This window comes from Cupressus sempervirens, chromosome 11 (assembly GCF_028749045.1).
Source record: "Cupressus sempervirens isolate cs-2001-9-10 chromosome 11, ASM2874904v1, whole genome shotgun sequence".
Lineage (NCBI taxonomy): Eukaryota > Viridiplantae > Streptophyta > Pinopsida > Cupressales > Cupressaceae > Cupressus > Cupressus sempervirens.
This window is the reverse complement of record NC_143128.1, coordinates 171,347,251-171,374,610: the sequence shown is the minus strand read 5'-3', so window position 1 is coordinate 171,374,610 and position 27,360 is coordinate 171,347,251.

Sequence of the window (27,360 nt, the reverse complement as noted above, 5' to 3'; positions counted from 1 at the left end):
CTGCTGTTGAAATCTATAAAAAATAGCAGGATTAGCCAATCACTTATCTTCATCAATAATAATGTGATCCATCAAGCCAAAAGCTGATTTATGTTTGGCCAAATTTTTAAAATCTTATCAATCTCATAATATTGTTATTGGGATAAGGTAGTATTCTTTTGAAGCCTATAATATTGGGCAATACAAATTGGAAATCGATTTGGATTATGTCATGTGCCTACTCTACTGGTGGAATTCTAAAACATGGAGGAGACTAAACGAATGAAATCCACTAGGTCTAATTCAGTGGATGCCACGATCAGTTAAAAGGTGGTTGGTTGTTTTAGTAGCTACACTAACTCCATGCTTCAGAGCTAGATTACACAATTTTATCAGTTTATTTGGCATCTTATATGTACTTTATGGGGTCATAGAAAGACTAGTGACATCAAAATCTAAGGAATCCCATGCCAATAAATAGAGAAGTCACGCATTCAAGATAGAGTGCCCACGCTAGAGGCAAACAAATAATTACCCATGCATAAGGAATGGTAAAAGGAACACATAGCAGAGACTTGGAAGCTCTAGCATAAGAAGATTGAAGTCAACACCAGGCAATCCATGCCCAAGAAGAAGCACCTCGCTCTAAACACATCACACTATGCCAAGGCACAAAGCACATTGAAATAAATGGAAGCCATATATTAAAAGCAATTGGCAGAAAACTTAAAAGGGCATGGAAGAAGATCTGAGATAGTGAATTAAAACAAAAACACTCGCATGAGTGAGAAGAAACCGATTCCAAAGTACCCATGGATCTCAACACATGTAAAAGGCACCACGAGCATGCAAAGAGCTCATGTTGAAGTAAAAAAGCTTACACCAAACAAGAACACATCAAATTGCAAAGAGCAAGGAGAGAGTTTGAAAAAGAAGTGTCTTTTGACTGCAAGTAACCTACGCAAGTCACAGGGAAAGACCACCATGGCTAAGATGGAAGTATAAATAGTGTTTAGGCAAGCCCCACGATTTGAGCAAATTGGATCCACCAAAAGCACAAAATGGTGAATAGCAGGGGACGTCACAATGAAGTCGTAGCCAAGGACATGCAGAGTAACAAAATTGAAAAGCTTTTAGTCCCACATGGGGTGGGTTAAGGTAATTTGTCTTCTTTAAATATGATTCTACTCACATTAAAACATGTCTCAAAGATATGCAGTTTTTAAAGCGCTAGCTGCTTATGGTGGATTTATGCGTCAAATGTAGTTGAGGTGTAGTTGACAGTTGGAAGAGGACATTAGGAAAATTTTATACAAAGATTCATACATGATGATGTGGCATATTAGGGAGCCAATGTACAAGATTTTGACATGTGTCCAGATTGGATGATCAGCGCAAGCTTGCATAATAAAAGTGATCAAGGTTTAAAAAGTGCAGGAAAGAGGGCTAATGCCACATGGTAGAGGGTCCCAGCTAGTGGTGAGGTGGTGCCACAGGAACAGTTCAAGATGGATTCACCAGATGCCGCCACATGTCCAGATCGAACAACATGTGCATCCCCACAAGATGGAAGTGCTTGAAAGTTAAGGAACATGAGGATGTAGACAATTGACATGTGTTAGTGAGCCCCATAGAGTGTGACGTGGTGATAATGAAGCAAGTGTTGTCTGCTCTACCAATCAAACACTTCCACGTGGCAGTCGGTCAATGAAGTTTTGACCTTGAATTCAGAGGATAGGGGAAAGTTTGGAAATAATTAAAAATAATATTTTATTATTTTCTCAAATATATGCACGTCAGGTCTTTTAAATACAGAAAGGGGTTTAATCTAAAGTTCTGAGTTTAGAACAATTTTAAATTTTTGAAAATTTAAAATTTAAAAGGGTTGCACACCTGAGCTTTATACCAGGAGGGTATTTTTCAAATTGAGATTCTGAAAGTTCCTGGTAAGCAAAATATGCGATGTTATATATTGTTCGAATTATGAGAAGATGAACTTTTCAATTATGGAGTTTGTTTCTACACAAAATTTCATGGGTTTGAGTTATAGCTAGAAACATAAAATTTGGGCCTTCTCAGTGAAATGAGTGAAAATTGAAAATTTAGTAATAGATTTGGTAAAAACACTTGGTAAAAGGCCAGTTGGATCAATTTTGAGGACATTATACCATTTTGGTATAATTTGGTTCCAATTTTCAATTAGAAAGAAAAAAATGATCAAGGATTTGATTGATCAGTTGTAGAGAGAGATTAGAGAGATTCTTTTGTTGCAAAGGATGGAATTTCAAGTCGACAAATGCCAAACACAGAATAGATCTGGAAATTCATCCTCTTCTATATCATTCTTTTTCTCTTTCATTGTAAGGGTTCCAATTTTTTCACTGGGAGACCATTGTTGGTTGGAATTTTCAATCTTTCTGTGAGACCACTTTGTGGATCCAGATCTATGATTCCACCTTCATTCTTCAGCATAATTCTCTGGTATGAGCAGCATTAGGAAGGATAATACAGATAGTTCAGATCTATTAGGTTTTTCTGTATTTTCATTTCATGCATTTGATTGTATTGTTTCAAGGAAATGAATACAACTGAGAAAGAATTTCATTAGTTTCATTCTGATTCTCGTCTCCCACCTCAATAATCTTCAATGTTTTATGATCTTTCAAAAAAGAACCTAGGTCGTAGTTGCAGTCCCTTAAGGTTGTATATTGTTTCATTGTTGCTTATAACTCAAGGGGTTATGTAAATGCTTTAGGGAAATCGACAAGGTTGCATGTTTACTGATAGGGATATCCTGTAAGAATGAGATCTAGATTGAACATGGATGTTTATTTACAAGGTGAATAGATAGATCATATATCTGAATATATAAATAAGTATTAGGTATCCATATGTATGCATTTGATTCATGGATTTGCCCAATGGTTAAGGCACTGATCAGCTAAAGGATCATTAGTTCTTATTACTGCATATTAGGGGTTTTGTTGAATTTAACATTATTAATCAAACGTGTTTTCCCCTTTCACGTTGAAGAACATAGATATGATTCCCTCCACTTAGCTTATGAACTCCATGGTTTTGCATTTAGCTACTGCAGATTTATGTCATTTCATAAGTCATTAGGAGATATAAGGGCTTTGATCTGCTTTAATAGATTCTTGAATATAATTTTGCGTTGGTACCATATTGATTGAATTTGAGGTCCACCTGCCTAGGTTTTGTAGAGGCTAAAGTAGAAGAAGGGTCTAGCCTTATAGTTGGCCCGGTATCTAAAAAGATATGTCAAAAATGAGAGTTAGTTGCCCCTAGATGTGTTTTGTTTACTTCGGGGTAATTGGAAACCAGTAACGTTTTCAAACACCAACAATAGCGATGTAAAGTTATGAAGTTACTTTTCTTTTGTGTTTTGAGAAATCTTGCCATAGACTCTAAGCTTTTACAGAGTGAATCTATGTTAAGAGAGAAAGCTTATCAAGTATGAACTAAACTATTTTTACTTTAATAAAATATGATTTGCAAGATTATCAAAAAGGAATATAGATTAAGTCATCTTTTTATCATGAGATTTGTCTTTACAAGTAATGTTTGTGAGTTAATGAGGTTAAGGGGATATTTTATGAATGTTTTATAAGGCACAACACTTGGTGAAGGTTTTGCAAATGGGTTGCACGCAGAGCCCTTGAGTTGGAGTAGTATTGAAGTCTTAGTGCTTCACCTTTGGGAGACCACCTAAATCCAATGAGTGCTAAGTGTTCCATTTATTGTCATGAGAGATGTATTTGTGTGAATTACAACTCATGAAACATGAGTCAATGAGTTTAACTCAAAACCTACATAGTTAAATCCTAATAACAATATCACAATGTTTATGAGAATTTTATTTGAACTATAATAAAATTTTATTAATTTTTATTGTGATTTGTTTTTTATTTTTGAATATATTCACATTCATATATCTTTGATGGAGGTTTTGACAATAGTAGGAGGATTTGGAGATTTAGTTGATTTCACATAGTTTAAAATATTTGTGGGATAGGAGATCAATCGCTGCATGGAAGGAAGCGACGTGATTTTCAACACGTTTTACGAGTTGGACTCACTGGGAATTGATCATATCAAGAGCATAACAAAGAGACATGCTTGGAGCGTTGGGCCTATTTTGACCAAGAAGATTTTCGAAGCAGAGAGAGTCGAACGAGTGATCTGTAACAGTCAATGAAAGCCCGCAGATATCAGCGAGGCAGAGTGCATGCAATGGCTAGACAACCAAAGCCTAAATTCACTAGTACTTGTGTGCTTTGGAAGCCAATCGTTTCTGAACAAACAATAGACAGAGGCACTTGAAAAGGCGCTAGAAGCGAGCAAGCAAGCGTTCATATGGGCTCTCAAGTGCCTTCCTCATATAGCCCTCCTAGATGGGTTCGAGGAGCGGACAAAGGATAGAGGGCTGGTCATATGGGGTTGGGCTCCGCAGCTCCTAATCCTCTCTCATCCTTCCACAATCACATTTTTAAGCCACTGCAGATGGAATTCCATGCTTGAGAGCATAAGCCTAGGTGTCCCGATGATCGCATAGCCAATGTTTGCTGAGCAACCATTTAACAATAAGCTTCTGGTAGAGCATTTGGGCATTGCAGAAAAAATTTGTTCCCACATGGATGGCGTGCTAGCCGAGCATGTTGTGAAAAGAGAGGTTATAAAGTTATTGGCGGAAGAGGAGGGGAATAGCTCAGGAGCTGCGCAAAAGGCAAAAATGGTCGTTGAGGAAGGGGGTTCTTTCTCACACAAATTTGGAGGCTTTTAGGGTCTATTTGGTTGCTGGAATCAGAATAGAAAAGTTGGAATACATTTCCCATTTTTTGTTTGGTTCGTCACTTGGAATAGGAAATAGCAATACGTATTCTCATTTTACCTCTAAAATAAGCTTATACCCATTCCAAAAAATACCTCTTATTAGAATAGCCATTCCTATTTCCAATATTACATGACTATTCTCCATTCCTATGCCAACGACCAAATAGGCCCTTAGGCCCTGTTTGGTTGCTGGAATATGAGTGGAATAGGAAAACGAAATTAGAATATGTTTTATATTCGCTGTTTGGGAAGCTCAATCGGAATTGGGAATAGGAAGACATATTCCAATTTTGCCCCTAAAATGAGCATATGTCTATGCTAAAAAATATCTGTTATTGGAATAGGCCATTTCCATTCCCATTCTGATTTTTTTTTTTTCTTTTACTTTTTGAATTTAAAAAAAAAAAAAAGTTTATAACATTTTTTTAAATTATATCTATTTGTTTAAAAAAATGAAAATGAAAATGAATTAACAAAAAAAATAATAAATTCAAAATTTTTTTTAGGAAAAATGTTTTTAAAAATACAAAACTTAACCTTATTCCTATTCTATTTTTGTACAACCAAACAATAGATTAACATATTCTCAGTCGAATTCCAAGTGCACCAAACATGATTGGAATTGCCTATTTCTATTCGTATTCCTCATTTCCATTCCCATTCCATTTTTCTATTCTAATTTTCTATTCCTATGCCAGCAACCAAACAGGGCCTTAGGGTTCGTTTAGTTGTAGGAATAGTAATACATATTCTAAATTTGTTAACTTGAGAATAGAAATTGAGCATACATGTTCCTATTCTTTGTTTGGTTCACAGAATTTTGATGGAGAATATGTTTACTCCATGTTTGATTGTGTAAAACTGGAATAGGAATAACATTATTTCTTATATTTCTATTTTTTCAATATTTTTTTCCTTAACATTTTATTGATTTAAATTTTTTTTTTTAAGTTATTTATTTTATTTTTCATTTAATGGTGTAAAGTCAAATTATTAGATTTTTTTAAATAAAAAATTACACACAATCACGAACAATCATACATAGTAAGATTGTCAAACTAGTATAATTTATTCATTATTTATTTATTTATTTTATTATTTAATATAATTTTTTTAAAAATATATCTTATTTAAATGTATGTGTACTAACTCCAAAAATAAAAACTTCATTAATTTATAAATTGTTATGACATTACAAAAAGTTTTCCAAATATTTATATACAAAACTCATAAAACTTGTCGCAAGGTTCTAACTTTATTAATTGTCACATAAGGTTCCAACATACAACAATAGTAATTACACATAGAAGACTGATAATTATACATAGAAGGTAGTGTAAAAAGATTATTTTACCCTTGATGCCTTACACGTTTCGCACTCATTATTTCCTTCACCATGTATTTCAGGTTTGGTTGAAGCAATGCCAATCCTAGCTATGTCTTCTACTTTACACATTTTGCACTCATTTCCTTCATCACATATTTCAACTTTGGCCATTGAAGCAATTACAACCCCGGCCACATCTCATTCCTTCCACATTTTGCACTCATTTCCTTCATCATGTGCAATTGTAGAATAGGCAACATCAAATCACCTAAAATGTCCACAATCATGGTTCCCCTACAATATAAATCTACATAGTTAATGTTGAAGATATTACATGTCATTAATTTGAAACCTACTATATATAACTTTTCATTAATAATCTTAATTTTATCGGGACAATACAAAAATTGGTGCCTAGGATTTTTCTTCATGTGCGACACTTTTAAAGGGCACAACCTAGAAGCACATGGACAATCATGAATTGACACATCTCTCAAAGCCATGAATCTTGTATCAATAAATAATGCACCATAAAAATTTATTAGAATGACATGTAAGAAAGAATCATGTATCAATAAAGAATTGATCTTATATAATGCAAAAAATATTTGGAATATATTATACCACTAACCAAATTAGTAGAAATCCATTTCAACAATTAAACAAATGGTTTCATTTACTCACATGGAACAACTTCACTAAATGTTAAAACCATGCCTATTCATTAACTAATTATCTGTATGGACATGAATTTTCTATGCTATTGACTGTTTCTATTGATGAGATGTTTTATTGGAGCTATAATTATAGCCACAGTAGGGCCATTTCCTAGTTTTGGAGCACCCTCCTAAACACATGATATTCATAATCCAATTGTTTTGAAGTGCCCTCCTAAATACATGCATCAAATGAAAGACTATATGGCTCATCTTTCCCCAATATGATGATTATGTGAAGATTATCTCATAATATAAAATGTTCCAAACTAAAATTTACATATCAAAACATGCATGAAAACTGAAATGAATATAACTAGTCCAATAAAACTATTTAAAAAATTTAACAAAACAATACATTTAAATCATTTTATCATTTAAAGAAACAAATTTCCAAGTTCATCATGACTATTACCTCCTTACTCATTCCTTTTATATTCAAATTTGGACAAGAAGCAATAGTGCAAGAAGAATATACTCAAAACACAAATAAGACAGAAGCATTTGAACAAAAAATATCAAACTTGAATGAGAATAATTCAAATAGATTGTTGACAATTAAAACATGAAATCTTGCTTGAAAATCAAAAAGCATTACCAAACTATGCCAGCTAAATAAAATAACAAGCTACTTTGACTGCATATGTTGTCAAACTTTAGTGTAATGTCCCCACTATTAAGGTTGACTTGAAATACTAATACCTTCAAAACAAATGTTAGGTTTAAATATTAACAATTATAGATATACTATCCTTGCCATAGTTCTGGCCATTATCTCATTCTCATCTAGCCATTTATACAAGGTTACATATGAGGATCTCACTTCTTGCACTGGCACTATAAGATTCCATCAATCCCCATCTTAGCCATTTATATAAAGATGACTCCTGACTCTATACTAGCACAAAGCCATTTATATAGGCCAGAAATGTCCTTATACTGGCACTATGGGTTCTTAATCATTTTGTAAGATATATATGTACTAAATAATTAATTAACTTATATTCATAAATATCACTTCTTAAACCAATGCCAATACCTTAGCAATTTCTTGTATCTATTATATACAATTATCTACATAAAAATGGAAATAATAATAATGACCCTTATATATATAATAATAATAATAATAATAAAGCTCTTAATAGCTTTTCCTTATCAATAAAATATATTATTATTATTTAATATCACACACCATAGAAAAAATTTCTTTTCCTTACTAGATAAAAGATATTCCTTTAATATCATGTACCTTATAAATATTCCTCCATATAATTTTGGGTCTAGTATTTAGTGGCTATGGATGGGGATTCATATTAAACATTATTAGTCCCTGCCACCTAAAGGTGGGGACTAATGTTTTCACCGAACTTCTCCCATTAAATTTTTGCTTGGGAATCGTGAAAACAAAAAAACCATCCCACAAAAGTATGCACTATGATCATTTTCTATTAAAAGTTATTTTTTTCTTTAAATTTTTTGTCCCCTCATTGGTTCACAGTCATTTTGCTGGTAGTATTTTTCTCTTTTCTCTACCCAAATTTGAGAAAAAATAGTTTTGACAGATCATGACAAGCAGTGGCAAGAGATCCATGTGTGTTTTTTATAGTCCACTATAGGTGGCTTTTGCATGTTTCATGTTGCATGTTTGAGTAGGTCATGGCAAGCAGTGATGAGATCCACTTATGTTTTTGGGTAGCCCACTGTAGTTGGCTTCGACATTTCTTTACCGCAAGTGATTGTGCCCTTGCAATGCATGGAGATCTTTTCCTTTGACATTTTGTTTCTATCTCAATATGCCTAGTATTCAAAGGTATTCTTCTCTATTATTTGTTGTTTTATTTTTATCTCGCATTAGTAATTCTTTTTTATTTGTACCCAACAAGTTTCTACTTCTATTTTGTTTGCTCCTCTATATTTTTTATTGTTTGTCTGCATTCTACAAATTATCCACAATGGGGCTTGGCCCTTATGTATTAAAGTTTTCCATATGGGTTTCTTTATTTTCTTGTCTATTTGTAGTCAGAGTAAAGAAGCATGGTTCAATCTTAAGGCCACTATACAGAACACAATGTTTTTTCTAAGATAAATGTTCATCTTTTACTCTCTTTTTTAGATTACATGTTTCAGTTTATGATTCAGATTATTGTTTGAGTTGCCTTTCTTTACAGGGAGATATGTCATTGACCATCGCTTAGAAATCAACTTCAGCTGTAAATTTGGCTCTCTCAAAAAGATTTGGCATCCTTTGACATGGTGAGGGGTAAAATCTAACGAAGAATATCCTTTAGCCTATGGAAAATGAGGATTGGCTAAAGGTCTTCTCCATGCCTCTAATTTGTTAAGGGAACATGAAATCCCATCCTTTACACGGTACTAGTTTTTTGATCCCAAATTTTTTCAAAGCATGACAATCTTTTGTACATAAGAGCTTTATCTATACATCATGTTTTTGAAAGTTGAATCCTGGTCAGTATAGGGTATTTAAAACATTTCTTTGACTAGAGGGTTTTGTTTGTATGCTTGAACTGAATTTACAACATTTTCTTCGAATATAGGATTCAAGTTGTGGATTTGAAGTCTAAGAATTTAAAACGTAAATAAGATAAAAGTGTTTTTATTTCGCTCATTTTTTGTTAGGGAAAAATGTTTTAATTTTTGGATGCATAACTTGATTGTTAGATTCATCTAATATATTACCGAACAAGCATTCCTCTACTTTATAACTAACTCACATTGCTTTCTTCTTATATTGGTAAAGTTTTATTTGCCTCTCTAGAAAGAGATGTGATAAATTTTAGTGCTCCCTGTATACAAATAGTTTCATGTTATAGATAGTTTGTCCTATGCATTTATATTTACAAATTCCTGACATGAAAATTTTGTGGGCTACAGATGAAGGATAGCACTAATGTTGATTGAGCAAAGGATATGAAGGAGCTTTATGTGCCAAGCCTTAGGGACTATGTTAAAAAAAACATCCTACAAAGCCACTTTAGAATCCATCTGGTGTTGATGCAAGCTTGCCTATACATGATGGTACACCAATAGTTACTGTAGAATTAGAAACTCAAAGTTAACCTTCACCATCCTCTATCACCATTCTCTTCTCTGTCAAATATTTTAGGTTATAGATCGAAGAGAATCTATTAGTATAGGTAGGGTTATATTGCTAGTTTTAAGGATGGAGGAAAAATGTCACCAATATTAAACATAATTGTTTGACTAGAAAGTCTACAAATGTTAGAAATGACATGAAGACCAAAAATGGTATTGAAAGATCAGAAGTTTGTACATTTCAGTCTATTTCTATAATGGTCAGGAGCTTGTTCAGCTTTAGACAATTTTTCCATTCAAAGTGTCTACAACAATGTTATTATTGATCTCCTTAGGTTCTGCCACATTAATCTTTCCATACCCATTTGTGTTGGAAATGCTAGTGTAACTATTAAAATAAAGGGAAAAAATATAGCCTTCTCTTGTCCTATGCACATTGACTCAAACTCATCCAGTGTTCTTCATAGGCATATAACAATCACACACATAAAGGGTTTAACTTACCATGACATTCTCATGTCATTCTCTTAACATCTATGGAGTCAGGGGTCCACCATATCTATTGGATTTTAGCAGAAGCCTATTCCTGTTGAGCTCTATCATTTTGTAATGGTTTTTGATTTCATCATAAGCCTATTCTCAAATTCTTCATTTTGGAATAGTTCCATGCTTCATTTTTCAAGTTTTCCTCCAATATTTCCACACATGCCTGGGCGGAGCCATCTTGCTAAGTTGCATTTTTAGAGTCTATATTTCCACCATCTCACTTATCTTTTCCTTAGTTGTTGGAATACATCACCTTGCTGGAGGTATTAATTTCTATGGCCTTCATGTTCGGAGGGCTTTCAAGCATCACACCATTACCTATACCACCACTATTTTCGGTGATCTCTAGGTAACAACATAAGAGAAGTATGACTGGTGAGCTGCTACCCTTGCTTCTTACTCTACTACTATAGATGCTAGATCAGATACTGTTACTGGTACTAAATATGTTATTTGATCTACTTATGGATATTCTCTAATCAACTTGTTGGATAAACAATAGTGAGTGCTGCTTTAACAGAATCAAGCACTTATTCTACCAAATCATCTACCGAATCAACTATCTATGCCTTTGCCTCTGCTACCTATTAGCTATTCAATAGGTGACTAGTTGCTAAGATTTAAAGTTTGAATGAAATGTTTATAATAGTGCATGATATTCACAACATTTAGAAGCAAACCATGCCAATGAACCAAGTTGTAGCGGCAAAATAGGCCCAGCCAAGAAACCCATATTTCAGACTTGCTGTTTGGTCTCTTATGAAGCTTCTTCTTTCTCGTGCTGCATATACACCTCCTGCTGTAGGGACTAGAGCTGCACGCAGCCTTTGTTATTTATTTTACTTTGTTTTATCTCCCCTATGTGGTTGGTGATGGATTTGAGGTTTATTAATAATAGTCTCCCTTTTTATACTTTCTCTCTGGACTTCCACCTTGGAAATACATGTTGCCACCCACCATTTAGACTATGTATCATTTAAGTACCCTTTGCCTTGGTCTTTTCATAAATACTTTTATATATTATCCTTATATCTTCGTGCTTTTTCCAATATGTGTTATCCACATTTATATGTATCATGGTCAAGTGGCACATCCAAGTGACTATTCAATCATATTAACTATTCACTATTTTTTTAGTTATTTACTATATGATTAATATCCTTATTTATAATTGATTTAGGCATTAGTCATTTTATAATGATTATCAATTTAATATTAGTTATATTTATATGTTTATTGAATATCTAAATTATATATGTATTGAACAATTATTAATACGTTCAACAAAATATTAAATACTATCAATACATATAATAAATTAAAATTATATATTTATTTAGTTCCATTATCATGGTTATCTAATTAATTATAAATAAAATTTCTATTATATTATATATATTTATAAATAGGTTGCCAATATCTTCATTTATTTATATTTAATTATTATTATCTAATGATAAAAGAGGGATATTACAGTCCTATTATAAAATTCATTTGGTTTGTTAGGTCTAAATCGAATGCTTAGTTCTTATTACTTGTTTTTAAAAAACAAAATTTAATTTCTCATTTTGACTTTAATAATACTATCAAGAGTTGAAGGATTTGTTGGTCAAAAGAATAGTCTTGACAATTGAGTGTCAACACACTTAACCACTTTCATCATACATGCTAAGTATAGAATAGATGCCAAGCCAAAATTCCAATAGGTGCCAAGTCACAGTTGGTGTAGAGCAAGTTAGAATGTAGTATGTGCCAAGTGATCCAGGAAATGTTCATGTGTCGAGTAATCTAGAAATGTTCAGATGCTAAGCAATATAGAATATACAAATGCTGAGCAATACAGAATATATAGGTGCCGAGCAATACAGTGTTTAATAGGAGCTGAGCAAATCAGGAAAGTAATAGATACCGAGAAATCCAGGAATCAGTTCATGCCGAGCATCAGTAGTTTAATGAGTGCCAAGTAACTTAGGATCAGCATAAGAGTTTGTATTTGAACAAACTAAGATGTGAACCATTTTTGGAGCTGACTTAGAGAAATTTTAAAGGGGAAAAGGGATACGGACAAATCATTTACATTCCCTATGCAATCTACATGCAACCAATCAGAAAAATGAAGGCATGCAACCACTAAGAAAAATGAAGAGTATGAGTGGGAATTTGAGGTTCAATATGGATCATAGAACCATACCTAAACCTAAGTCTTTGCATTCTTTATAAGTAGAATGAATGCACCATTGCATGTGTGGAAGAAAATAGTATAAGGGGAGATTATAGCGAAATTTCAAGAAAAAAAGACTTAGAGGAATAGAGCAATAATTTCATATCAAGTTGATCAAAACAACACAAGGGACAAGGAGTACATACAGATATCATATCAAGCAAGGATTACAATAGTAAGAGCAGATCTAGTACCTAAACCCAACAATTTGAGATTACATTTAGTCAGGTCAAATGTTCTAATACTCTCTCACAATTGTATTAGAGGTTGAAATCCTATGTTTATAAGTTAGCTTAACAGCTAGGTAGGAGAACCTTTGGAGAAAGTCATGAAAATCAAAGGCTATCCTACAATAGAAACTGTCCTACAGAGTCATGTCATGAAAATGAAAGACTAGCCATATCAGCAAAAACTATCCTACAAAGTCAAAAGCATAAAAGACTAAAGTCAACAAAGGAAAAGAGAAGATTGATGTTGAATAAATAAGAGGACAAATGAGAAAGACTTGGAAGAAGAAAGGTGAATGCAGCACATCAAATGGAGAAATCACTTCACCCAGAAGGTCAAGTGATCACATCTCATCCAATTAAGCACAAGATAGATGCATGAGGCTGATACATACAAAGATGTATCATACATCAGCCCAAGGAAACATAGAAGTACTACAAAGAAGAAATATGCGTGAGAAAGGAAGCCTAGTTAAAAGTTAGAAGATTATGCCGAGCTACCTTTGGTTGCTGAGTAAAACTCTAGTATATGCCAAGTTGGATAGCATAGTGGATGTCGAGTAAAGAGATGTTAGTGGCTGCCAAGTGATTAAAAAAAAGGGGTTCAGTTGATGATGAGTGAAATAAGATAGTGGATGGTAAGTAAATGAACTTTAGTGGAAGCCAAGTTGATAAAATCTTTGGAAGCTGAGTGTACAACTATAATCACAAGAGCAATAAATGCTAGGTTTTTGAACCTAATAAAGGTAAAAATCATTCATTTTTGAATCATTCAAACACGAAGTGAAGTCAAGCATAACGAAGAGGTGATTCGACAATGATTTGTAGCAATTTCAACCATGATTCAACTCTAGTTCATTGATTCATAGGTATTTCATCCAAGTGCTGAGCTACGCAAAATTTGAAAGTCTATTTAATTTTAAACCCTAGTTTGGAAAAGATGGCATCTGGGTCAAAACCTACCAAAGGGAAGAAAATTCATGAAATACAACTAGTAAGTAATGAAGTCAGATAGCTAGAGTTCAAAGCCATCCCTAAAGTCACTTATAAAAATGATCCTATTGGTGCCCTATCCTTAATTCCTAATAAAGTTGCTATGATCCAAGATGTTCAAAAATGTTATAATTGTAAAGTTGGAGCCATAGGAGATTTGGAGATTTTTAATGCATTTAATAAACTCTGTGAAAATGGGAAACTTAAAGATGAATTCTCCATAGTTGAGAAGAAGGGTTTGACCAAAGCCCTATTTTTCCCTATTGTCCTCAAAACAAAATGGATATGCATTGTGTTGAGCATAATCCATGATGGAGCTTTTTGGTTAGAATTAAGGCTAGTGAAGTTTACAAAGAAAATTGTACATAGGGTTACTAGTATTCCAACCCTAGATCGGCCAAAGACCCTAAGAAGTGAATAAAAGGAAGCTATAGAGAAGAATACATGGGCAAAATGGAATAATAGGGGAATGACAATAGACACCATCACATAACCCCTACTAGATTTTACTGTGAGAGTCATATCACACAAATTCTACTAGTGAAGCAGACTGAATAGTGTACCATGTATAGCAGTGGATGTTTCTTATAAATTGGTTAAGAAAGATCATACATATGATCTTATAGAGCTCATGATACAACAGATCAATGAAAATCTAGGAGCTTTAAGGAATTCTAAGGGAGCTCAATGCAAATTTGGTTCAGTTTTGGTTTGCATGTTTTTCTACATTATGAAAGAATTCCCTTCAGTAGGCAAGGTGAGATGGGATCCAAATAAGACCATTTTTGACCAAATAAATGGATTCACTGATCAAATGAGTGAGAATTTTTATGCCCAAATGACTAGCTATTTTGAGGACTTCAAGAAGTCCATGAAACAAAGAATGAGGATACCAGTCTCACTGGTTGAGAAGCATGAAAAGGAAATTTGTTTTCTTGTGGACATTGATTACACTTACATATAGGTAGTCATACCTAGAGTAAGATGGCTTAGGCCACTAGGTTAGGACCTTGATATTGATCAAGCCTCAGCTGCAATAACAACTCTACTTGTAGAGGAAATTGATAAAATTGCAAAACATTTTGGAACCTATGACATTGTTAAATCAAGGCTGGTAACATACCTCAAAACAACAATAGTAGTGAAGAAGAAGGATAAATTGGTCAAGAAGATCAAAAAGAAATTTGGTGTTGAAGAGGCAAGCACAACAAAGGAATAGGAAGTAGATGAAGAAGAGGAAGACAATGAAAATGAAGGAGATGAGCTTGAACAAGAGCCTCTACAATTGACACAAGGCTTAGGTCAGGATAAAGAGGAAGGTGTCAAGGAAAAAGAAGCCAAGGAAGCACCTATCATAACTAAAGTTACCAAGAGGAAGGAAAAAGTTCCACCTACTCCTCAACCCAAATCTAAGCAAGTGGCAAAACTTGCACCAAAGAAATCCACTACCAAAGCTACCACCAGGGCCACAACACAAAAGGCAAGAGAAGAGGTAGATAAGAAGAAGAAAGCCACCAAGAAGACTGATGAAGAGCCAAGAAAGAGAAGAAAATATGTGGCTTGGCCTAAATTTGATGAAGAAAAGACTGAAACAGATGATAATAGTCAATTTAAAGTGGCAAGTCATCCACCAAAGTCTTCAATTGATAAATTATGTACAAAGATTAGAGATGATGACTTGAAAGATTTAAAGAATTTAGATTTTAATAAGCTCACAAAAGAAGAGAAAAATAAATTAGAGGAATCTGTGTATGCTATGATGGCTGAATACAAGCACATACATCTAGAGCTAGATGGTTCAATACCCAAGGAATTGTACAAAATAGTAGAAGACAAATGGTATTTTTGCCTACAGATGGAGAAGGAAATAAGAGAATCTACTTTAGCAAGATTGTCGCTTGATTTGACTAAGGGTCAAATAGCTAATGTAGTTAAGAGGCACAATAATAGATTTACTCCAAAATATAGGTCATTCAGTATTTTGCAAAATAAAATTGAAGATGTAGTCAACAAATCCACAAGATTGTGGAAAATGATATACAAGAAAATTGATGATGTGTTTGATGAAGCATATAAGGTAGAAGCAAGTGCCAAGAAAAAGGAAATGAAAGAAATAGGGAAGAAGGAGGAAGAAAAGAAGGTAGAAGAGAAGAAGAATGAGGGAGAGAAGAAAGATGAAGACGAGAATAAAGAGGAGACAGAGGAAGAAAAGGGTGCAAAAGAGTAGCAAGAACAAAGTGTGCAAGACACACAACTATCACCTCCTAGCCCTCCTCATGCCCCCATCACACTTGCAGAGATTATCAAGATCAAAGATATTATTGGTACTTCTGGTCAAAACATTAATCCATTAATTGTAGAGGATCTAGCAAAGATCCTTGACAAATCAACACAAGCAGCTAGACTATGTTCAAGTCCAATATTGGTTAGTGTTGATGAGTTGCAAAAGGTAGTAGTAAAATCAAAGGAAGTCAAGGTGCAAACACAAGAACCACCTTCAACCATACAAACTACTAGAATCCTATTCCTTCCTCTAGCATCTCCACCAAAAGAAGTTATAGATGCACTTCAAGTGCTGAGTGCAATAGTAGGGGAAGACAAAGAGAGAACTAAATAGCCAACAAGCACACCCCTAACCAGTGATAGTGAAAAGAAGAAACAAGATGAAGAGAAGGAATAGACAAAAGATGAGGAGCAATCTACAATACAAACTTTAGTTGAACTACCCAAAATAGGTACTCCCACTCAAACTTCATTATGGAATTCCTAAGCTTGATGAGGAGATCACAATACCTTACTATGAATCTAGCACTCTCACTAAGGAGAAGTTGAATGAAATTCAAAATGCACTGAATGAGATCAAGGACATCTTTATGGATGCCTTTAGCTTGCAAACACCTGATGAGTCAAGGCCAATAGTAGAACAACTATCTAACATAGTTGATTAGGTAACAAATGAGGACCATGATGCAAATGCAAAATTAATTTTGTGGTTAGAAAGGAAAGGTAAATGAGAAAATATTTGGTGATATAGCACTATCACAAGTTGAACTGGCTAAGAAAATAGATAAAGTCAAAGTTGTACTTGGAAATATATTCTCCCTATACAACAAGTTGTGTGATTTTTCCAACTTCACACAAGAGACTAGCTAGAGAATAATGAGCTTGGAGAGAAATCTAAAGATTTCTACTATGCAACTCCCAACCAATCTAGCTCAGAGTGAGAAGAATTTTACTCAAACACTTCACATACAAAGAGAATTAGCTATATTAATAGCAGAGGAGGCAAATACAAAAGCCAAGTTGATGCAAATTCAATTCTATATAACCCCTCACTTGGAGGTACTCCATAAGAAGTAGATGTATGTAGAGACATTCCTCAAGAAAGACTCAAATCTTTCTACCTCTGATGGACTTGTACATCTAGCAGCAAAAGTTTCGGTCTAGCATAAGTCATTGGACATTGCACTAGCAAATTGTGATGCAGCTCTGAAGATACTTCTAGAGATAAACAACACATTTTTGGCTAAGCATGTTATTACTCCATAGAACCCTTTGACATCAGTGTCAAAAAGGGGGAGATAATAAAGTAAGGGGGAGATATATGCAGATACTATGGGAGATACCAAATTTTGAACTATTTTTTATTTACATTCTTTCATTTATTTTTGAGAATAATAGTGGAAAGTTTGTAAATATCCAAAAAGGGGAAGTCATGTAATAAAGAAGAAAGGGGGAGATGCAAAATTTTTTGAATGTCATACATATCAGATACAACACATAGGCTCAAAATGTTAAAATAGGGCAAAGGAAAAGAGAGCATTACACACATTAGCACAAAATTTCAATCTCAAGGCATAATCAACCTAGGAGGAGTCATAAGGTATATTGTTACTTACAATATTTTTGAAATTTTGCATGAATGCCAAGTGAATAAAGGATGTAATCAATAAGGTTAAGTTCATAAATGCTTAGTTAAGTGTTTTTGAAACTCATGTCAAAGGGGGAGATTGTTGGTCAAAGGAATAGTCTTGACAATTGAGTGTCAACACACTTAACCATTTTCATCATACATGTCAAGTACACAATAGATGTCGAGCCAGAATTCCAATAGGTGTTGAGTCATAGTTGGTGTCAAGCAAGTCAAAATGTAGTATGTGTCAAGTGATCTAGGAAATATTCATGTGCCGAGTAATCCAGAAATGTGTAGATGTCAAGCAATACATAATATACAGATGCCAAGCAATACAAAATATAAAGATGCCAAGAAATACAAAATATATAGGTGTTGAGCAATATGATGTTTAAAAAGTGCTAAGCAAACCAGGAAAGTAATAGATGTCAAGAAATCCAAGAATTAGTTCATGCTAAGCATCAGTAATGTAATGAGTGTCGAGTAACTCAAGATTAGTATAAGTGTTTGTATTTGCAAAAACTAAGATGTGAACCATTTTTGGAGCTGACTTAGAGAAATTTTGAAGGAGAAAAAGGATAAGGATGAATCATTTACATTCCCTATGCAATCTGCATGCAACCAATCAGAAAATTGGTGAAGGCATGCAACCAATAAGAAAAATGCAAAGTATGAGCAGGAATTTGAGATTCAATATGGATCATAGATCCATAACTAACCCTAAGTCTTCACATTCTTTATAAGGAGAAGGAATGTACCATTGCATGTGTGGAAGACAATAGTATAAGGGGAGATTATAGTGAAATTTCAACATAAAAGACTTAGAGGAATAGAGCAGCAGTTTCATAACAAGTTGATCAAAATAGCACAAGGGACAAGGAGTACGTATAGAGATTAGATCAAGAAAGGATTAGAACAACAAAAGTAGATCTAGTACCTAGACCCAAAAATTTGAGATTGCATTCAGTCAGGTCAAATATTCTAATACTCTCACAATTGTATTAGAGGTTGAAATCCTATGTTGATAGGTTAGCTTAATATCTAGGTAGGAGAACCTTTGGAGAAGGTCATGAAAATCCTATGTATTAGGTGGGTTTAACAACCTATTGTAAATCCTTTAATAGGGTGACACTCCATGTAAGTGTTTGTAAATCCTCTAACTAGGTCACTATTAACACAGTGTAAAGCCTTTAATAGGGTAGACCATCAGAAGTGGTTAAACAATAAATTTTGTAGTGATTTTGTGGGTGTCGTCCCCACCCCAGTATTACCTTCTTATTCCTGGAGGGTTTTTGGGTTACCAAATCTTTTTGTTATGTGTTGATGCATGCTTTCATTTCATGTTTTTTTATATGCTTAAATGTATGCAAATTGTTTTTCAGATATGTGTTAATAAGGGTTTGAGAGGATAAAAATTGGTTACTTGTGATTCACCCCCCAGCCCCTCTCAGAAGTACTCTTCCCATTTGAACATTCCAACAAGATTATGTAAATTGAATTCTTTGAATGAATTCACCTTGGTTGTTTATATACTAATCAAATTGGTAAATATAAGATCAATCATGATTTGATTAAGCATAATGATGATCAATTTATCAATTAGTTATGTTTGATGACTAAATAGTATAGAGTAATAAATTATAGAGTGATTGATAGATTTCATAATATTAAAGTCAAGGAGTTTCCAAATAATTCAAAGCATAATTTTGCTGATACCTTCATAATTGAAAGACATGGTTTGATTTGTCTTTTAAAGTTTCAACAATATTTTTGTCATAATAAATAACTCATTTAATAGTCCTTTTGAGGATCATTTAGATTTATTAATTAGCATATTGAGCTTAATTATTTTATTTTTCTTACATGAATTCTTCAGAGAATGGAAATTTTCTTGTCATAGGGTGTTAGATACTCATCTAGGAATATGTTCTCACAAGGCATTGGGACTATATGTTTGTACCCCCTCTTGGACTCTTTCCTTAGGGATTTTGGAATCATGTTGTTACCTATCTTGGACACTTTCCTCAAGGCATTCAAAACCATGTCCTCACCCATCTTGGAATCTTTCCTCAAGGCATTGGAACCCATGCTCTTACTTATCTTGGAATCTAACTATCTTTAGCGGATTTACTCTACCTCTCCCACCTTGACAATAAGCCACATGTATTCAATAGTTTGATCTTTTGATTGAAATGTTTGTAATTTTATTCACCCTACAGGATGGCAAGATCATGCTCTTATATCACTATAATATCCCCACTATTATGGTTTATTTGAAATACTGATACCTTCAAAATAAATGTTAGTTTTAAATATTGACAATTATAGATACACTATCCTTGCCATATTTCTGTTCATTATCTTATTCTCATCTATCCATTTATTTAAGGTTACATACGAGGATCTCACTTCTTGCACTAGTACTATAAGATTCCATCAATCCCCATCTTAGCCATTTATATAAAGACGACTCTTGACTCTATACTAGCACGAAGCCATTTATATAGGTAAGAAATGTCTTTATACTGACACTATGGGTTCTTAATCATTTTGGAAGAAATTATATATGTATTAAATAATTAATTAACTTATATTCATAAATATCACTTCTTAAACCAATACCAATACCTTAGCAATTTCTTGTATTTATTATATACAATTATCTACATAAAAATGGAAATAATAATAATGTCCCTTATAATAATAATAATAATAAAGCTCTTAGTAGCTTTTCCTTATCAATAAAACATATTATAATTATTTAATATCATCCACCATAAAAAATAGTCTTTTCCTTACTAAATAAAAGATATTCCTTTAATATCATGTACTTATAAATATTGCTCCCTATAATTTTGGGTCTAGTATTTAGTGGCTATGGATGGGGATTCATATTAAAATTTATTATTTGTTTTACCTTGTTTTATCTCCCCTTTGTGGTTGGTGATGGATTTGAGGTTTATTAACAATAGTCTCCCTTTTTATACCTTCTTTGGACTTCCACCTTGGAAATATGTGTTGCCATCAACCATTTAGATTATGTATCATTTTAAGTATCCTTTTCCTTGCTCGTTTCAAAAATACTTTTATATATTATCCTTATCTCTCTCTTCTTTTTCCGATATGTGTTTTCCACAATTATATGTATCATGGTCAAATGGCACATCCAAGTGACTATTCAATGATATTAACTATTCACTATTTTTTTTGGTTATTTACTATATGATTAATATCCTTACTTATAATATATTTAGGCATTATTAATTTTATAACAATTATCAATTTAATATTAGTTATATTATCTTGAATTATTATTTATGTTTATTGAATACCTAAATTATATGTATTGAACAATTATTAATACATTCAACAAAATATTAAATACTATCAATACATATAATAAATTTAAAAATTATATATTTATTTAGCTCCATTATCATAATTATCTAATTAGTTATAAATACAATTTCTATTATATAATATATTTATAAATAGGTTGACAATATCTTCATTTATTTATATTTAATTATTATTATCTAATTATAAAAGAGGGATATTACATTCAGCCTCAGGTAAGAGAGAACAAACATGTAAGTAAATTTGGATGTGTGTGCTAGGTAATAATTTACAACACCTTAAAAAATAAAAAATTCTCCCGTTAAATGAATATCCATGAAAAAAACATTTGATAGTTTACAATGTCATAATGCTCAATCAATATTAAACTTTCTATTTCATTTTTTATAATTAACATTATTATGTAGCTAAAAAAAATTACAATATGACTTAAAGAATGACATTAAAATAATCCTATATACATATCCATTAGAATAAGTAAAATATTGAAAAAATTGCTTCGAAGAGAGCCCTAGCTAAGGAGATTTCATCTTAAAAACCCTACTTAAGGGTAACCACAAAATTGGTCTATAACTATGGCTATATGCAAGCATATTACATGAAGTGTGAAACAAGCTATGACCCAAAATCAATGTATATGTAACTAGTATGAAGCAAATAACTGATATTGTTGTCCATTAGACAAAATATGGAACAAAGACAAATAGAAATAATGTTTCATAATGCAATGTTTGAGTAATGTTGAAAAGACATGTAACATAGATAGAGTTTGATACATCAGTTTGACACAGAAGTTAAAGAGTGACATTTAGCATAAATTTTTCTTTCAATAAAAATATTATAATCTTCCAAATTTATATCTAACATAATATTCTCTCACCTTTTCATCCATCTCTAAGAACCAAATAGCTCTTGTTGGCTCATGCATAAAACTGTTAGATGCCACAATTATTGTCTCTCGACTAAGTTTGGGGATTGCTTTGAAGGAAGCAAACATAGTTGCTATATCTTTCTTAGTATCATCTTTATCAACTTTGATAGTGTGAGACATTTTGATTCCCTCTTGTATCATATGGATGCTTTTAGATATTACATCCAAAGAAGTGACCATGCTTGCCTTCCTTCTCTTTTTCCTCCTTGTTGTTGGTATTGAATGATTATTTATAGTGGATGCAGTGAATTGATTTGACTAAAACAAATTTTCATCTAAATCAAAAATGATGTTAATAGGCATATAAAAATCCTCATCATGCATATCAAAAACATCATAAAAAAGGTCACCATCTTCAGTATCTTGTGTTGTTGTAGGTGTGTTTCCTTCCACCATGTTATTCCCAAAAATTTTTGCTAGATCATTAAAATAGGTGAATGGCTACCTCCTATACACTTTTGCAATCTTGAATTCACTTCTTTGCATGTTGGAAAAATTAAATAAGTATATATTTGTTAGAAATTAGAATTGGACATGACTTTGAAGAGGAGAATGCCTTCAAAATTTTGTGCCATATGTTGTCCTTAGTATCCATGCATTGAGTTGTCTCATTACGAGAAAATCCACTTGTATTTCACAACTCTTTCATTATTATATACACAAACTTCCACAATTTAAACTTCTTTTTGAATTTATATCTTCCAAGATTCAACTTCAACTCTTCATTGAATCTCCTCTCTATCATTGTCCATGCTTCTTTCCAAAAATCTCCTTCATCTTTCCTCCCTAGAGTAACTTGCTCAAAGAGAAAATCTAGACGTTTTCACTCCATCTCTCTAGTCCATACTACTTTTGGACTTCTAGAAAAACTACCAATGAGGGGAGTAGCTGGGGTAGAAAGAATGGTAACAATGGGTGGCATACAGACATCCTCATGTGATGCAAGAGTATCCTAGGGTGCCTTGCAGTCCTACACTTTTGTTCATTCTAGCAGTTTAACCAAGTTCTAGCTATGTTGATTGAGCTCTCCAGTGTTAACTAAGTTTGTATGTGTGTGCCAAGTTATAGTTCTAACCAAGTTCTTTCTAAGCTTGCCAAGTATAGTGTTGACCCAATGGTTCAATGTTAACTGAGTTGATGAGTATTGACCAAATGGTTCAGTGGTAACTGAGCTGATGAGTGTTGACCCAATTCCTTCAGGGTTAACCAAGTTTTTTAGAGGTAACCAAGTGTTCCTTCATGTTGAGTGAACCTAATTTTTACTGATGCTTGGGTCCTTCTGTAACCAAGTTGTCTGTGTTTTGGTTCTTAGTTCGAGCCAACTCTTGTATTTAATTGGTATCATGAATTTATGATAAGATATTGTCTAGGGATGAGTGTTGACCATTTTGAGATTGACCTTTCTTTTATGTAATCTTCTAGATGTTCTGTATGTCTTTTTGGAAAATATAAGTAGAGGCATTTGGTTTAGTATAGGGAAGAACTTAAGAGAAAAAGGGATTTAGGGAGTTCAGAGTAGATGTTATAAATTTGAAGCTTTATTGTAGACCTTGAAGTTATATTTTTGTATCTGGTTGTAACCCAAAAGGCCTTATAGCTAGGCATGTGTGTTGAAAACTTGATGAATCAATGAAAGTGCTTGTTCTCTCTTTCCTTGGTGTCATTCTCTCTTTTTTTTCTTTTGTTGTGTTTACTCAGTGAGGTGTTTGGATGGTTAGTGTGTTATTGGCCCTACCTATTCATTCACCTCTTTGTGCTAGGTGGTATGAAATCTTGAGGTTTTCTCTTGTGGAGATTGGATCATGTAGAACCTTAAATGAATTTAGGTGTAGGGTGGAAGATTTGAGGATTTGACCTATAACTTGCAAAGGGTTACAATCTTGTAGGAACCTAATTGTAAAAATGGTTCGAGGCAGAGGAAATGTTGACAATGCCATATTGCATACATTGAGACAAATTGCAGCCATATTAGATGTTGTGGAGACAACCTAGAGGGGAGGAGCACATCTTGATGATGTGAGTGATAATGAGACAATAACACAAAAGCCTAATCCATAACTTGAGGAAAATCAAGATTAGGAAAGATGTTTGAGAGTATTGTATAGGGCACATTCAAAGTATGTTATAGAAGTTGTTCCTTATGATAAAAGGTTAGACACCAATGCTATGTTGGATTGGATATCTAATATAGAGAATTTCTTTGAGTTTGAAAACAATCCTAATAATAGGAAGGTGAAAATTATAGTTACTAGGTTGAAAGGTCATGCCTCACTGTGGTGAGAGCATTTGCAAATTGATAGACAAAGGAGAGAAAAGGAAAAGATTAGGACTTGATCGATAATGGTGAACATGGTTAAAAAGAAGTTCCTTTCTTCTAATTACCAAGTTATCTTGTGGAGGAAGATGCAAAATATGTGACAAAGGAACATGACTATGAAGGAGTATACTAAGGAATTCTATAGATTGGACATTAGATTTGGACATGTGGATGATGATGTTGAGAAAGTTGCAAGGTATCCAAATGGATTGAAATCTAGAATTCAAGATGAAATAAGTTTGGTAAAATTGGAAAGTGTGAAAGAAGCATATCAACATACCTTGAAAGTTGAAGAGATCTTGACAAAGAAGCATGAACAAAGACAAAGAGTTAGAGGTGGTAGATTGTAGAGAGGTGGAGGTAGATCTTATGGAGAAGGTGGAAGATCTAACAATTTTGTGCAAGATATGGAAAAATGATGACAAAGGAAAGATCGAATGGAAAGGTGGTAATTCTTATCAAGTAGGTACTAGTTCTTACTAAGGAAGAAGTAATTCTTATTTTAGAGGTGGTTTGCATGGTAAGTGTTTCAAATGTGGCAAAGAAGGGCATACATCCTTTGGGTGTAGATCTTCTAAGAATGAAGAAGGTAACATAACTGCTATGGTCCAAGGAGACATTGAGGATTCACCAAATGAACCTAAGGCTAGAGAAAATTTGATAGTGAGAATCTAACTTTGTGTACTAAGGGAGTTGATGAAGAACCTGTTCTAAGGAGAAGTCTTTTCAAGACCAAATGTAAGATGGCTGGAAAATACAACAAGGTGATCATTGAAAGTGAAAATTCAACAAATTTGGCATTAGAAGAGCTAGTTACAAAGTTATAGTTATAGAGGCTGAAACATCTGAAACTCTATCATGTTTCATGGATCAAGGATGAGTATAAGATATTGGTAAGTGAAAAATGTATTGTGAAGTTCAGGATTGGACATTATTTTAATGAAGCTCTATGTGATATTATGCCTATGGATTGTTGTCATAATTTTTTTGGTAGATCTTGGCAATATGATAGATATGCTGTGCATGATGGAAGATTGAATCAATATACTCTTTGGGTGAATGTGAGAAAGAAAATATTGTTGCCTTTGATTGAAAGTCTAGATGAGGTTAATTGTACTACTATGAGAATTTTCATGGTTAATGAAAGTGGTTTGAAAAGGGAGTGAAGAAGAATCAAATCTATTTTTCCATAATTAGACCAAGTTATGCTAGTCATAACTGAGTGATAGAAAATAATGATGACCAAGTGGTAGATAGTAATAACTGAGTGGTAGAGGTTGGTGGTAACCAAGTAATAGATAATAGTGGTAACCAAGTGATATACATTGGAAATCAAGTGATGATAGAAGTTGATAGTACTGACCAAGTGCTAGTAGAAATTGCAAGTTTATTGAATGTGTATAAATATATTGTTGTAGAGGATATAACTGATGGTTTATCATAGAAAGAAGTATAATTAATTGTATGGATCTAATTCCTAGAGCTAGTTTTCCAAATAAAGCACCATATAGATTGACACCTATAGAGAATGAAGAAATTAACATACAAGTGCATGAGTTGTTGTAGAAAGGTTTGATCGAGAAAGTTTGAGTCCATGTACTATACCTATTGTATTAGCACCTAAGAATAATAGAGAATGGAGAATGTGTATTGATTCCATAACTATTAACAAGATTATAGTGAAATATATGTTTCCTATGCCAAAGATGAATGATATAATGGATTGTTTGAGTGGACCAAAGTATTTTATCAAGATTGATTTAATGACTGGTTATCATCAGATCAAAACTAGAGAAGGTGATGAATGGAAGACTACTTTCAAGAAAAAAGATGTTTTTTTATGAATGGTTCCTAATGCCCTTTGGTTTGACTAATGCACCTAGCACTTTCATGAGGTTGATGGATGAAGTTCTCAAGATATTTTTGGCTAAGTTTATGAATTTTTATTTGGATGATATTTTGATATTCAGTAGGACTATGGAAGAACATATTGAGCATGTTAGACAAGAATTGTCGAGATTGGAAGAGGAGAAGTTGATGGATAATTTGAAAAATTGTTCTTTTATGCAAGAGGAGATTACATATTTGGGATTTGTGATTTCAGCTGATGGTTTGAGAATGGATCCCAAGAAGGTTAAAACAATTTTGGAATTGCCTACACTTGAGAATGTGGGTGAGGTAAGATCATTTCATGGTTTGGCTAGTTTCTACAAAAAGTTTATAATGAATTTCAGTTCTTTTTGTAATGATATGACTGAGACAATGAGAGGAGATAAATAAATAAAAATTTAAGTGAACACATGGAGCTGATAAGAGCTTTGAGGCTTTGAAAAGAAAGATTGCTAAAAGTTACTAGAATTGACTTTTCCTAATTTCAATAAGGTATTTTAAGTTGAATATGATGCAAGTGGTAGTGCAATAGGAGCTATGTTGACTTAATAAGGTAAATCTATCACTTTCTTTAGTGAGAAGTTGACTGATGCTAAAAGGGAGTATTATGTGTATGATCAAGAGTTTTATGCTATATTCAAGGCTTGAAGAAGTGGAAAAATTGTTTAATTCCTAAGGAGTTTGTGTTGTATATTGATCATAAAAATTTGCAGTACTTGGGAAGTCAACATAAGTTGAATTAGAGACATATGAAGTGGGTTGAGTACTTGCAGAGTTTCACATTTGTGATGAAGCATAAAAGTGAAGACATTAACTGAGTTGCTAATGCATTGAGTATAATATGTTCTTTATTGATTGAGATGAAAGTTGAAGTTCTTGGTTGCGATGAAATGAAAGAGTTGTATGATACTGACACTAGTTTTTTTTGGTGTGGAGAGAATGTAGAGCACCAAATCTACCAGATCACATAAGTATGATGAGTATTTTATTCAAGAAGGTATGTTGTTCAAAGAAAATCATTTTATGTATACC